The 15,504-nt window shown below is 36.0% G+C and overlaps 1 pseudogene; it reads left to right on the top strand.

The window, feature by feature from the left end:
- Window positions 1–2,757: 2,757 nt before the first annotated feature.
- Window positions 2,758–2,883, top strand: LOC128777540 (U2 spliceosomal RNA; annotated as a pseudogene).
- Window positions 2,884–15,504: the final 12,621 nt, after the last annotated feature.

The raw sequence follows: 15,504 nt of genomic DNA, 5'->3' as shown, positions 1-15,504 counted from the left end.
CAGAGAGAGGGAGACACAGAATCTGAAACAGACACCAGGCTCTGAGCTGTCAGCACAGAGCCGACGCGGGGCTCAAACTCACAGACCAAGAGATCATGACCTGAGCCGAAGTTGGCCGCTTAACCGACTGAGCCACCCAGGCGCCCCTCTTCTCCAATACACATTAACAGACCAGGTAGCTAATGCCCCCAGGACATATGAGCCGAAATGAATCAGACTGATGGCCAACAAACTATTTTTGTAAAGGGGCAGATAGTAAATGTTTCAGAGTTGCAGGCCATATAGTTTCATAGCACATGAAATCTGCCACAGACAACACATACACAAATAAGTGTTGTGATCCAATAAAAATTTATTTGTAAATACCGGTGGTAGCCCAGTTTGGGTCTATGAACTACAGTTTGCCAACTCCTGAACAAAAAACCTGAAACAGATCATTACTAGAAAACAAAAGAAAACCATATGCAGTACACCATCTAAAGCAGAACTATTGGAACAGATGGCCCAAAATTTATCTATAAGGTATAAATTATTCTCGAGAGATAATTAAAAATGTTGGCAATATGAATCCACAAGGACTTACTAAACCCAAAAGTTGAGACATTAGATATGAGTTAAATAAGAGCATAAATAAAGACTCAATGGAATAAGTAGAAGGATGAATACAGCCTAAGAAAAAACGAGTGCACTGGAATATGGGCGAAAATCTCCCCAGAAGATAGAGAATAAAGAGAAACTATACAAAGGAAACATAACAGATGTTGCACACAGTAGTAGGTGGACCAATCACTTGGTCATAGAGTACTAGAGTACTAGAAAGGGCTGGGGGGTGTGGGAATTACTGGAAAGGAGAAAATGTTTTAGGAAATAATACCACATTTCCTGGAATTAAAGGAAGAAGGACTTCTGGTTGAAAGTCATCGCAGATTGACAGAGTTAGGTAAAAAAAGCCCATACTTAGACACATAAAAGAATTTAAGAACATAAATTAAAAAGGGGAAAATTACAGCTCTCAAAAGTAACAAAACACCAATAAAGTTACAAGAATCAGATAGACAAGATAATGCTTAAAAGAAACCAAAATGTATAAAGTCAATAATGTGATATTTTTCATGTGTTGAAGGCAAGAATGTTGAATATAAATTTTATGTGCAACCAAATTGTCACTTAAATGTCAGTGAAATAAAAACGAGCTAAATGTTTAAACTAAAAAAAGAAAGGTTTAAAACCAGCAAAAAAAAGGCAAGAGTTTCTAAAACAGAAAGGAAAATAGTAAGGACAGGATAGAAATAATGAATGCAATAACAAATGACAAAAGTGATAAACCAAAATATTTTTTAATTAATAAGATAAATTCTAAAAACCTAATGAAAAATAGAAACAAAGATGCCAATAAAAATATGGAATAAAAGAGGTGATTTAGAAAACAACAGAAATTTTAAAATACAATAAAAGGGCATCATATTGAACAATTCATTAAAATGTTTGAAAGCCTAGAATAAATAAATGCACATCTAGATTATAAAAATAAAATATGGCCCCAAAAGATTGAAAACTTGAATGAGAAAATAAAATTAAGAAATTGTAAATGGCAATTAAGAAACAAATTTCCCTTTTTCCAGTGCAAGGCTTAGGTGGTTTTACTCTTGAGTTTTACTCAAGAAATTCAAACAATAATTAACACTTATACAAATCATAAATTCTGTCCAGCTTTATATTTTCAATGATGATTATGTAACTGTTTGCACAATTGAAAAATTAGTTGTAGCAAAATATTCATTTAAGAATGTTAAAAAAATGTAAATGCAAAAGTTCCAAATGGAACATTTGATAATTGAATCTGATGGCCTACATTTAAAAAAATCAAGTGAAAATAGAATGTATCCTAATAATACAAAAATTGATCTACACAATAATATTCTACTAATGCAATATACCAATCTACTACAAGCATTCTATATAATAGACAAAAATTAAGAATATGAAAAACAAATAAACTAGCATTCCCCAAACACTGGTTACTCTTTATCATAAGTATAATATGGTCAGTGTAATAAAGAAAGTACGGGGGGAATAAAAGAAGTGTAGGGCTCGTAAAAATTGTCACTTTGGCAGAAGATATTTCCATCTACATAGAAAGCCCACAAAATCTACAGACAGACCATTTAAAACAAATAAGAGAATTCAACAAAGTGATTTAATTAAAGATAAATTCACAAAAAATAAAAGTATAATTTTTATACTAGGAACATCTGCAAAATATCAAATATGACTGAATTTTATTATTATTGTTCATGTCAAACATCTTGGAAAAGGTAACGTTTCCTGGGTTCCATGGTTTTCAAATTAGCAAATTTTTCTGATTAAAAGGTCAATGTGTTTTTGCCATTTACAAAGAAATCTATTACAGCATATGGAAATGCATATTGTTTTCACATTTACCCAAATTGTCATTTTCGAACTTTTGAAATTAACAAGAAATGCACTAGCTAGAAGTCAAAGGGATTACTGTTAGATTTATCTTCATTATTTTTACTCAAGTATACATGACAAAGTTGTTGCAAAAGTAAGAAAAAGATAAGGCCAACCAGGGCAAAGAAAAAGTGAGCAGATATATAACATGTTAAAACTCTCTTCAGTCTACTCAGTGCTTCCTTATTTGTAATAAAAGTAGTTGCTTTTTCCTGGCAGAGTCTCTCTCCAATTTAACCCTAAATGTGCTCTGTACCTCTTTTGTGTTTTTATCTTTATCATCCAGTCACTTCTTGGCCTTTTGGCTAAGATCAAGTGTAGTACCTGTTCTTACCAGTTTAATATTTTTATCACCCAGTGTACAATAACAAGGCCAAACCCTTATTTATAACAATTTTACTGCCATCCTTCACCAGGAAATATGAAGGATCCTCTAAAGGATCTTTAAGCACAAATCTGCATAATGGGGCAGTTGGTTCATTCGAAATTATAAATTGGCTCATTGATTGCCTTTGACAGAAAACTAAGAGAAAGGGAAATATGAGATTTTTTAAAAAATGGAATTACATCAAAATTCCTTACATTTGAAAGAGTATGCTCCATTGCTGTTGTAGGCAAATACCAGTACAATGGCTTTTCAGTAGTTGACTGACAACAGACAGAAAGAATAGAAGAGACTATTATTCGGCCTCAAGTTTTTATGTTTTTTCTCTTTGGACAATTATACTGTACTCACCCTTCCCAAAGGATTTCCCATTTTAAGACCCCATATTCCATACAAGAAGTACACAGATGTAAGAGCATGTGAAGTTAAAAGAAGTACAGAATCTGGTACAGCTGGGGATAATTAGTAAAAAAAACAAGTTTTTGCCAAAAATAAAAGGAAGTTGGGTAGACAGAGTTTTCTTTAGCCAAGATTTGGGAGATCCATGGAAAGAGAACATATTTACAACCCCCATCTCTTTTCTTCCATCCCATGGAATCTAGCAAAAGAAATTCCATTGTATAAAACATCTTAACATCACCAACAATACTTATAGTTCAACTGAGATTCTCCTAAGGAAACAGGGTTGATTCTAATAACATTTGAGATATCAATCATTTCTGAGGCTCTATTTATCTTTTCAAGCCAATTCTGAAGCTTAAACATGTCATTTGAAATTCCAGAGCAGTCATTCCTAATGACTATATCCGTTTTAATCTTTTATTTTCTGTACCTGAATTCTAGCATGTGACAGTGTAAGATTACTGTTCTATAAGTACTATTTCAGTTAGTTTCCTATAGAAGCAAATGTTCTCCTGAGTTATAAATTTAATGAGATAATGATGCTTTCATAAAACTGAACTTATCAAGATTTCATCAAATTCAACAAATGATGATCAGCATCTGCTCTGAATCAGGCAGATGGATATCAAGGAATGTAGAACTTGCTTAGAATCAATTCCTACCTGGTCTCACGTCCCTTGCAGATTAGCTAACAAGACACAGACTGTGTTTTTTCCTAATGATTAAAATGTTCCCTGGGTTAGGAATGCTGTGCATTAGATGTTGTCTGAGCTTTATATCTACCTTCCGATGGGATATTTTACCAATTGATGGACTAAAAATATTTCTAATTGCATATTTCCTTTCTGTTGCCATTGAAGCAGTGTGCACATATTGAGGAAATTAATTAATAGTAATGAGGATAACCAGTTGAACATAATTATGTATATATAAATCAGAATATTTTTAAAGATTTAAGTAAGTCAAAAGAAGTTATGCCCAATCTTTTCATGAGCCAAAAGAAACTGAATTTGCTCTTGTGAAGTCAACTTAGCTTGAATGTATTTTTCATTTAATCCATTTGCTACTCATTAAACTACCAATGTATATTGACCCCGAAGTTTGGAATTGCATTAAATTATGATGTCTGGGTCAAGAGCTTGGTCCTTGATTTTTCTTTAAAACTGGAACTGTACCCTAGATATGCAAACTTTAAAATTCACAAGAGGATATTCTCACCAGTTCAGCAGAGGTTAATGAATAGTTATAAGTCTGCACCTAAGTGTAAGGTAAGGAAATGCAAGTTTTTTGTAATGTTTCCATTTTGAATTTTACCCTTTCTTTCTTGACATCCTTGTCTTCCTCTACACTGTTATCTCCTTGATTTCTAAATACTTCCTCTTCCTTTTTGATGCATTCTTCCTGCTAAGTCTTAATGTTGATATTAAGCCTAGACCTGAGACTTGTTCTTCCCTTAATCTTCAAGAATCAGGAGAAGAATATACAAATATTTATTTAATGTTGATTTAGTGAGCTACTTACATATGTCCTCAGGGCATTTAAACTTTGTAGCCATTTCAATAATTTAACACAGGAGCCGAAACAATTCTCTAATTCTGTATCTACAATATACTTGAATATGTGAAGAAAGCATTTCAATACCCAACACCATTTTTACAAATTTTTAAAGCATTTTTTAGAACATTGTTGGTTATAATTTCAAGAAAATTATTGTCAGAGAAAAAAAATCAGTGCATCTTACTCCAAGAGTGATGTTGGACAGACTCCATTAATTCCACTTTCTTAAAATATTAAGAAAAGAATATATACATCTCATTAATATTCTCTTTGAATAAAATTACAGAGGTCTTCAAACTTATACAAAGATTAGAACAATTGCCATTGTCTTCAAAAAAATATCTGAAAGTGTCTATTTTGTGCTAACCAAATTGGAAGTTTCCAAACCAAGATGTGAAATCTACAAATGCTTTTTTTTAAATAAAAGTTGTGATTTAAGAACATTTAGTTCTAGGTATGTTTCAAATATATTCTATAATCAAAACTCTAGGACAAAAATCAAGGGTCTCTCATTTAAATTTCCAACAGGATCACACCTGACAATTGACATTTATTCTATTTAAAGTTCACTCATAGAACATTCCAACATCGAATACTGCTTGCTATTGGAAAAATTCCTTCCTTTCTAATGTAGCAAGTGTTCAGCTCTGACACATGCATGGCAAAGACATCCAGGTTGCACAATGATCCAAACCCTCACCAATTCCTTGGCAGAGGACTCTTGAAACTTTACGTGCTCCCATGGAACTTGGCCTCTGCCATGTTGTTTAAAACCACACAGTCCTGACTAACTGCATTCCAACACTAAAGAACAACTCTGATTCCAGGTAATCACTCATCACTCAGGTCTTTCTCTTATCACCATCATTTGTCCAAAATAGAGACCCTCTGTCCTTTGGTGCCTCATACTGTCAGGGACAAGTTTCAGATTGACACCCCTCATGCGCTTTAGACTCTTGGATCTTCAGTCTTTTTGCATGTTTCTCTTCCTATTCTGGATGCTTATCTTTATTAGTTAAGTTAATGTGACCAAGAGAATATTTGAATTTCTCTCAATATAAATGACAGTTTCCCGATAGGAATTATTAGTAGTTAAACACATTTCCTCATCTGCTCTCGTTGTTAGAAGGAAGGAGTTGGCCATTGTTTATAAAGCAATCTGCTGTTCCTTTAGTAAAATCAGCCCACGTCAATTTCTGGTCCATCACTTATAATACATAAATGACATTATAGTTGTGTTATGATGGACCTTATTATCTTCTGAAGTTGACATTTATAAGTAATTCTCCTTTAAGGGAAAGGGTAAAATATATAAACTCATTTTTAATATTATTTATAAAAATATAAATATAATGCCCCACCCTAGTGAAAGGTTGACCAGAATTTTCCCTACCCTTTATCTTGAGAGGTGGAATCTAATTCCTTTCCCCTTGAACCTGGGGTGTCCCATTAAGGACTTGTTTGATCAACATAATGCATTAGAAGAGACATCCTTAGACTTCTGAAGCTAGCTCAGAAGAAGCCTCAAAGCTTTCACTAAACTTTGTAGAATACTGGTTCTTAGATTTTTGAGATGCCATGTAAGAAGTTGCACTATTCTGACATCTGCTGTTAAAGAAATGGAGAATGCTGAAATCACCTGGAGAGAGAGAGAGAGAGAGAGAGAGAGAGAGAGAGAGAGAGAAGGGTGGGAGGGATCCAAACAGCTTCAGCAGTTCCAGCCCTTAGGGATTTGAATCATCTCAGCTGAGGTTCCAAACATTAGGATCAGATATGAGCTGTCTTTACTTAACCTTGAACAAACTGCAGATTCATAAACAAAATCTGTAATTGCTATTTTGAGCCACTGAAGTTTTATTTCTGGGGGATGGAATGTTATGCAGTACTGGGGAACCAAAACATCTTTTGTTATCAACTACTGGTTATATGAATTTGAAATCATGAAAGTTGTTGGAGAGTTTCTTTATCTTCCCCACGTAATAATATAATTGGAGCCATTATGAAGCCAAATTGTGAAGCAGGCAAAACTTGAGTCTGTCACATCTTCTGTCTCAAATGTATATGTTTTCCACCTATGACCTTTCCTACCTTCTCTTCAGTTTCATAGAGACCTAATGTTCCCCATGGATTGCTTCTTCCTCACTTTTCCAGACAGATCCCGCACTAAGAAAATGTACTCTTAAATGTATCTATTTTTGTTCATTTGTAGTTGTGACTGGTAATTCCTACTTCTTGTTGCTTGTATTTTTTTGTCATTTTCTTTTCTTACCACTTCTGTATCAGTCCTAAACTACATTAGTCATTCTCTACCCTGCATCCAGGAGTCGTTCTGAAATGTAGATCCCATCACTAACTTCCTTCCCAACCCTTCCTCTTTCATGTATCATATATCTGCCACTGTACACACACACACACACACACACACACACACACACACACACAGAATGACCTTCATTCAGAGAATGACCGTTCTTCAAAAAATGACCTAAACTTAAAGTATTCTAGGTAGTACTTAAAGAATGTGTCCCTAATTTCTCTTCCATGTCTTACTTTCTCACCAATACCTTTAACTCAGCTGGTGTCCTAATGCCGGGAAATAATTAATAGCTCCTCAAATGTAATGTGTACAGTATTCTTTAGATGTCTACAAAGATTCCTTTCTTGAGTTTCTCTATTCTATAGAACTCATTGGATCTCTTTGCCTTTCCTCACATTTTTTACTTCCAATTTTCTGCTGTCCCTCAGTAAAAATAACTATTGAAATAACGACTTCCTGAACTCCTCTATCTTAATATTGATTATGTGATCTTTCTATTTAATTCCATAGAAACTATAGACATCTCTATAATAATTCCCATATTACTATTTAATTGTTGGTGTCTCCTAAACATCTAAGTCCTTGTAGAGAGATTTCTTCACCATCCTTTAGAACCCCATTGTACCCTGGACAGAATGGGCAACAAAACGTTTGTTGGATGGGTAAATTTGTAAATGAATGATTATTTTTTTAAGTTTACTTATTTATTTTGTGAGAGAGAGAAAGAGAGAGAACAGGGAGGGGAAGAGAGAGAGGGAGAGAGAGAAAACCCCAAGCAGGCTGAGCCCAACGCTGGGCTTGAACTCATAAACCATGGGATCATGGCCTGAGCTGAAATAGAGAGTTGTACACTTAAGCTACTGAGCCACCCAGGTGCCCTGTGAACAATTATTTTTGTGCACCCATATTGAATTATGTATTAACACAAGAGAAATACAATTGACTGTCAAAATGAGACTTATTTTATTGTATTAATAATATCACCACTATAGGCATTTTTTACCTTAAATGGAAAGATTTCAAAATGGATGTTTATAGGGTTATATGAACTTCCAAATTCTGTCCTTCTACAAAAAGCCTGAAAAAATTTTCCCCTTTTATCATGAGTTCAAATTTAAAAGAAATTCCATAAGTTATCCCCTCTAACTAGACTATGGTTTATTCAGTTGTATAGTAGTATACTTTTAAGGAAAATATAAGAATCATATATAGCTGTAAGAAATTAATAAGACTTTTGGTGTTCCTAGCATTTGCAGAGCCCGCAATGATATTCGCTGAGTTCCTTCCAATAGTAATCCAAAAATAAACCTCAGTAAAGTGACCCTTGTCTCTGGCAGTAAAATAGGTTATTTTTTACGGTTGTTACAAAATTATTTTCATATTATTTAGTTACTTTACCATCAGACACAACTTGTCAAAATACAGAAGTCCCTACTGACACAATACTTTTTTTTCAATATATGAAATTTGTTGTCAAATTGGTTTCCATACAACACCCAGTGCTCATCCCAAAAGGTGCCCTCCTCGATACCCATCACCCACCCTCCCCTCCCTCCCACCCCCCATCAACCCTCAGTTTGTTCTCACTTTTTAAGAGTCTCTTATGCTTTGGCTCTCTCCCACTCTAACCTCTTTTTTTTTTCCTTCCCCTCCCCCATGGGTTTCTGTTAAGTTTCTCAGGATCCACATAAGAGTGAAAACATATGGTATCTGTCTTTCTCTGTATGGCTTATTTCACTTAGCATCACACTCTCCAGTTCTATCCACGTTGCTACAAAGGGCCATATTTCATTCTTTCTCATTGCCACGTAGTACTCCATTGTGTATATAAACCACAATTTGTTTATCCATTCATCAATTGATGGACATTTAGGCTCTTTCCATCATTTGGCTATTGTTGAGAGTGCTGCTATAAACATTGGGGTACAAGTGACACAATACTTTTTTATGTAGATTCATAACCTGTATAAACTGGCACATTTGTTTTATCGTTACAGGTTAATACAAATAAAATAATTAGTTCATGACTAAAAATAATGTTTATTGTTTCTAAACACAATAGTATTTATTATTTATAAAAAATTATGTTTATTATCTCTAAAATAATTTATTCAACATACTTTATGTTTAAATATTAGATTTATGAAAAGATAGTAAACTAAGTGGAAGTGTTGATTAGGGGGAGATGGAGAGTAAGCATGGAAAGGCAGGTTGGTGTACGAACTTGCACCAGAAAAAGCTGCAAAGGACCTGAAAATTGGAAGTGCTCCTCAAAGGACCTTATAAGGCATTCAAGGACCTTCGAGTGCAAAGGGGAAGCATTTAAAACCAAAAGTTTCTGTAGACAGCTGGGTGACTCAGTCAGGTAAGAGTGCAACTCTTAATTTTGGTTTGGGTTATGAGCTCATGGTTCGTGAGTTCGAGCACTGAGTTGGGTTCTGTGCTGACAACATGGAACTTGCCCGGGAATCTCTCCCTCTCTCTCTGCCCATCCTCTGCTTGTGTTTTCTCTCCCTCCCCTCACCCTACTCTCTGAAAAATAAATAAGTAAACACTTAGAAAAATAAAATAAAATAAAACCCAAAGTTTCTGGCATGGCTGTTGGAAAAAGACTTGAGCAAGATAGGTCTATCCCGGAACAAGATGGCAATAGCCATCATGGCTGGCCTAAACAATGAACATAGGTATTGACACTGGCTTAGAAAATGAGTGCCAGAGCAAAGCCAAGTGTCACCACAGTAGATGACTCCCTTTAAATTTGGCTCTTGACAAATAAGAGAGAATATTCAGTGTACAAAAAAATAAAATGGGTCTGAACTGATACAACATTTCCCTAAGAGCTGGCCATACCTACTCAGAGTATTAACAATCACATCTGTCAGAAACTGAAATCTCTATAAAGCCCAAAGAAGTGAAGTTTAAATCACTCTTGAACTATAAGCTGGAATGACAGAATCAGGCATCCAGCAGCCAAAGTTAGAATGAGAGAAATGGAAAGAGACAGGGTGCCTATAACTCCTCATTTCTCAATATAATTAAATTTTGATTAAACTATAATAAGGAAATTATACCGCATTAATTTGGAATCCCCTTCCTTTTTCTTATATCTTCAGTGGGAATTTATTTTGAAATCTATTCATAACTTGCTCCTAAGTGTTAAAGTGTCACTGTGGCCAGAAGTTACAGGGACCAAAAAGAAATTCTCATTCTTTTTATATTTAAGTTTGTTTATTTATTTTGAGAGAGAGTACAAGCAGGGGAGGGGCAGAGAGAGAGGGAGAGAGAGAGAACCCCGAGAACTGGCAGTGCAAAGCCTGATGCGGGGCTTGAACTTATAAGCCATGAGATGACCTGAGCCAAAATCAGGAGTCAGCCGCCTAACCAATGCCTAATACCCAGATGCCCTGAAATTCTCATTCTTGATGCCAGAAAAGCCTGTAAGCTGAGCAAGGTAAGTACAAATGTAGTACAGAAGAAACAAGTCTAGGAGTGGATGGTGATCCTTTTCTACACTTGATCTTCCTTCACCTCTTATGACATATGTCAATTAGGGATAGGATAGTACAAGTCATTCAAACCTACTATACCTCAAGCTACAATGAACTGCACTCTGGTTATATATGTATTTTTAACATGTATTTATTTATTTTTAGAACATGACCAGAGGAGGGGCAGAGAGGGAGACACAGAGAATCCCAGGCAGGCTCTGTGCAGTCATCGCAGAGCCCAACGTGTGGCTCGAACTCATGAACAGTGAGATCAGGATGTGAGTACAGATCAAGAGTCAGACATTTGACTGACTGAGCCACCCAGGCACCCCTGATTATACTTTTGATTGCTCTTCTAATTTTGTCTTGAATATCATTTTCTACAAATGGAACTACAGAATCAAAGCATGTAAACATTTGTATTGCTTTTGAGGCACACGCTGTGCCAACCATGGTGTAGGTCAATAGTAAGCCTTCGATAAATATTTGTGGACTGAAAAACTGAGTGATACAAATGAGTTGCAATTTTGTGTCGATTACATATCCACAGCATAGTCATTTTCATTAGTACAGGTAACCTAATAATAAATATTTCAAATTCCACATGTCCAAACCTGAGTTCAACTTTTTTTGACTAAAATATTATCCTGCAGCCTTTTCCGTCTCAGTCATTGACAACTTTATCCTTCCAATTCCTCTCCCTTTAAAATACATATTTCTGGATTCAATCTCTTTTCACCACCGTGGACCCAGTCTCCATCATCTCTCACTGAGATTATTGCCATGGCATCTCGCTTAGCTTTTGCCTCCACCCTATTCAACCTACTCTTGGCATAGAAATTCCAGAGAGATCGCCAAGAGATCCAAGTCAGATCACGGCCTTCCCTCCATCCAAACCTTCACTGACTGCCTCACAGTGGCCTCCAATGCTTTAAATGATTTACCTTTGAGCTAGAAGACTGAATGACATTATTGAATATCCATGCAATGATGTTCAGATAAGAGAAATAAAAAGGGGCTGTGTGCTCTGTAACTCAAATGCTCCTCAAATAATTAGATTTTGGTTAAAATACAAGAAAACTGTACTCGCTTAACTTGGATTTCCTTTTTCTTTCTGCTCAGTCTGTCTCCTGCTACTCTCTCCTTCCCTCACTCCTCTAAAGATACGCTGACTTATGACCATGCCTTAACCACGCCAGTTTATTTCCAACCCAGGTCCTCGAACTTGCTGTTTCCTTTTACCTGGAAACGTCCTCTCCATAACTGTCCACATGGCTCATTCCCTCACTTCTTTAAGGACTTTCCTCAAATGTTACCTTTTTTGAGAGGGCTTCTCTGCAACTCTTTAAGCCTCCCCCATATTTAGCATGTCTTATCCCCCTTTATTAATGCTTTATTTTTTCTATCATCTTTATCACCATCGGTCATATTATATATTTAATTTTGTATTTTAATGTTTCTGACCCCAACAGAAAATAAACTATATCAGTTCAAAGATGTTTGTCGCTTTTATTAACTACTATAGCCCTAGAATCTCATGTTAACTACTAACCCCAGAACCTAGTGTTAACCATTACAGTGCCAGAATCTGGTTATTAACTACTAGCCCCAGAACCTAGTGTTAACCACTGTAGCCCCAGAACCTAGTATTAGCTACTATAGCACCAGAACCTAGAATGATGCCTGACGCATCAGAGGTGCTCAGTGAATTAACGAACATCAGAACAGTCTAAATGTTACTGTTCATCCCATTTCTACACACAAGGCAATAATAATTCCTTTGATTGACCCATAAAGCTTCAGCAAGGCTGACCTCTCTTCCCAAAGAAGCAATCTCAAGGGCTCCAGGCTGACAAACAAAATCCTTTCCTTACCATCCCCTCCTGCCTTGTCACCCTTTTTTTTTTTACCCTCTTCCTTATCTTTCCTTCTAATGAAATGACTTGCTTAAATTCTATCCAATCCAAAGCCCACAAAAATAAGTCAGAGTTTTTCAGATAGTTAGAGTCTTCTATTTTGGAACTTTACTTGTACTGCTGTGTATTTCTTTCACACAACATTTTAATGAAATATTTACCTGCATATCCCAAGTCATCTTCTGCATGAACATTTTCTGCTTTGAAGTACATAAGAATGACTAGCCTCTGTGGCCATTCAAAAAGAAAAAAAGAGAAGAGAAGAAACAAACACATTGGAAACCAGAAAAGCTTATTTGTGCATGGTGCAATTTCTACCACATGGTTTCCATATTTTGTGTTATTATTATTTTTTTAAGCTATAACATGGAAAAGCCTATTTTGGTGTTCCATTATATCATGGATTTGGTTATACTGCCCACCACATCATATTCCTGGTGTAAGTATAACACAATTCTTAATGGTCAAATTATTTTCTAATCTAGACCTATTTATATATTGGCTATGCCTCTGAGAGGATTCCTCTTGGTTCTTTTCAGCACTAGGGAGACACTGTCCATACATTAAAGATTTATTAGTATTACCATTATTTCTCCCATTATATACCCCCAAGGAAGAAGGATGATAAGGCACACTCTTTATTCCTCCATACTATAAGGGGGGGGGGGGGGGGGCGCCTGGGTGACTCAGTCATCAAGCATCTGACTTTGGCTCAGGTCATGATCTCATGGTTCGGTTTGTAAATTCCAGTCTCACATCAAGTAAGCCGGAGTCCCACTTCTTTGGGTGAGCTCAAACCCTGCCTCGGGTGAACACGAGCCCTCTCTAGGGTGAGTCTGCTTCTCTCTCTCTCTCTGTCTCCCTCCCTCTCCATCTCTCTCTCTCTCTCTCTCTCTCTGGATTTCTCTCTCTTTGTCCGTTGCTCACTTGTGCCCTTTCTCTCTCACTCTCTCTCTCTAAAAAAAAAAAAAAAAAAGAGGAGGGAGGAATATAGAGGTGCATACATTCAAGAACTGTGAATTATCTTGAGAGTCTATTTGAAAGGATGCAAAATTTAAGATCTTTTACAATTTAATCCACTGTAAAAAAAATTTCTAAACATCCATTTTGGTCATTTTAAGTTAAGAAGACGTCCATGGTATTTGTCTTCAACTTTACCTAGGACAACAAGGGACGGTGATAAATCAGGACAAGAAGGGACTTACCAAATTATTTTGCTGAGACATAATTGAGGACTGAAAATATAAGACAGGAGGAAAATGAGAGCAAGAGAGAGAATAGACATCTCATGGATATAGATATACAATGGAATAGCTAATGAGTATTAAATAAATCACTCACTGTGATTTATGTGTCAGGCACTGTATAAAAAACTTTATAGGCATGATTTCATTTAATCTATACAATGCCATGTGAGGTGAGCACATGATTATCTTCTTTGTAATGAAAAGGACAGTTAAATATCTTGATCACCATCACAAAGCTAATTAGTAAGTAGTGGAACTGCTAACCTAACTTTGGCAATCTGACTCTAAGATTCTGCTCTTAGAATACCTACTATGAGTATTTTTAACTTTTTTATTTAAACTATCTTTGTTCTTTATGTTTCTCCCCATGGTGCTGAGCAGTAAAATTTTGCAATGCAAAGAGTCTACATGGTTTTCCTTGGGGATGATCAAAAGGTGGGGAGTAGGGGGTTAACTGCTTCCATAGTCTGATTGTGGAGAGGGGCCACAGAGGAAAGACCAGCCAGCTGATGACTGTATGAAAGAAGAAAAGGTGGGTGATACTTTTTTTGTAAAGCTTTATTTTTTTTAACTTTATTTATTTATTTTGATACAGACACAGACAGGTGAGGGGGGTAGGGTCAGAGAGAGGGAGAGAGAGAGAATCCCAAGCAGGTTCCGCGCTGCTGGCACAGAACCTGATGCAGGACTCAAACCCACAAAACTGTGACATCGTGCCCTGAGCTGAAACCAAGAGTCAGAGCCTAACCAAATGAGCCACCCAGGTACCCCAAGGTCGGTGATACTCTTAATTTTAATGGAAAAACAGAAAAAGAAAAGAGAAAAGAGAAAGTTTGCCTCGACCTTAAGGACTTCCTCCACTATGTAATAATAATAATAGTCCACACCTTGTTTTTATCCCTCTTTTGAAAATACTAAAATGTATTATTTTTTTTTAATTTTTTTTAACGTTTATTTATTTTTGAGACAGAGAGAGACAGAGCATGAACAGGGGAGGGGCAGAGAGAGAGGGAGACACAGAATCTGAAACAGGCTCCAGGCTCTGAGCTGTCAGCACAGAGCCCGACGCGGGGCTCGAATTCACGGACTGTGAGATCATGACCTGAGCCGAAGTCGGACGCTTAACCGATCGAGTCACCCAGGTGCCCCTAAAATGTATTATATTTTTAACATCAGTTATTACTTGAACTTGAAAATATTTCTGAGATTAACTGTGGGAGGATTGAGGTCATGACATGAATTCAGTCTCTTACTTGTAGTCATCTGGGAACTTATATGTTCCAATTTTTTTTTATTGTCATCAACTTAAAATACAGATATACACACTCACTTACTGAAATTTAATGAAGAGGATAGAAAGAGAAGAAAGGACTGCAGTTCAAACATTTACAGTTTTCTCAAGAGCTTAAATAATTCATGAACCCAAATTCTACCAGTATGTGTTGCACTCCAGTAAATTTTATTTGAAAAAAATATATATGTAAACATTTATTTATGAATACTTTGGAATAATCAAATTAGACTGAGGATTATTTGGTCTGTTGTAGACTCAATTATTTTCTATTAAACTACGGGGTATAAGATGTTTTGCCCTGGATGCTAGCTATTATATTGTTTGAATTCAAGTGCTGGGACCTCTTTAGTGTAGGAATTAACTTATAAGTGGGTCATTTAGCATCTAAGTAATCAGCTCAAATGAGCACCTGTCTTACCTTCCCCT

This window comes from Panthera pardus, unplaced genomic scaffold, assembly GCF_024362965.1.
Source record: "Panthera pardus isolate Hobbes unplaced genomic scaffold, ASM2436296v1 HiC_scaffold_16, whole genome shotgun sequence".
NCBI classification, from domain to species: domain Eukaryota; kingdom Metazoa; phylum Chordata; class Mammalia; order Carnivora; family Felidae; genus Panthera; species Panthera pardus.
The sequence above is the reverse complement of the archived record's forward strand: the minus strand, read 5'-3'. Positions and strand labels throughout refer to the sequence as shown.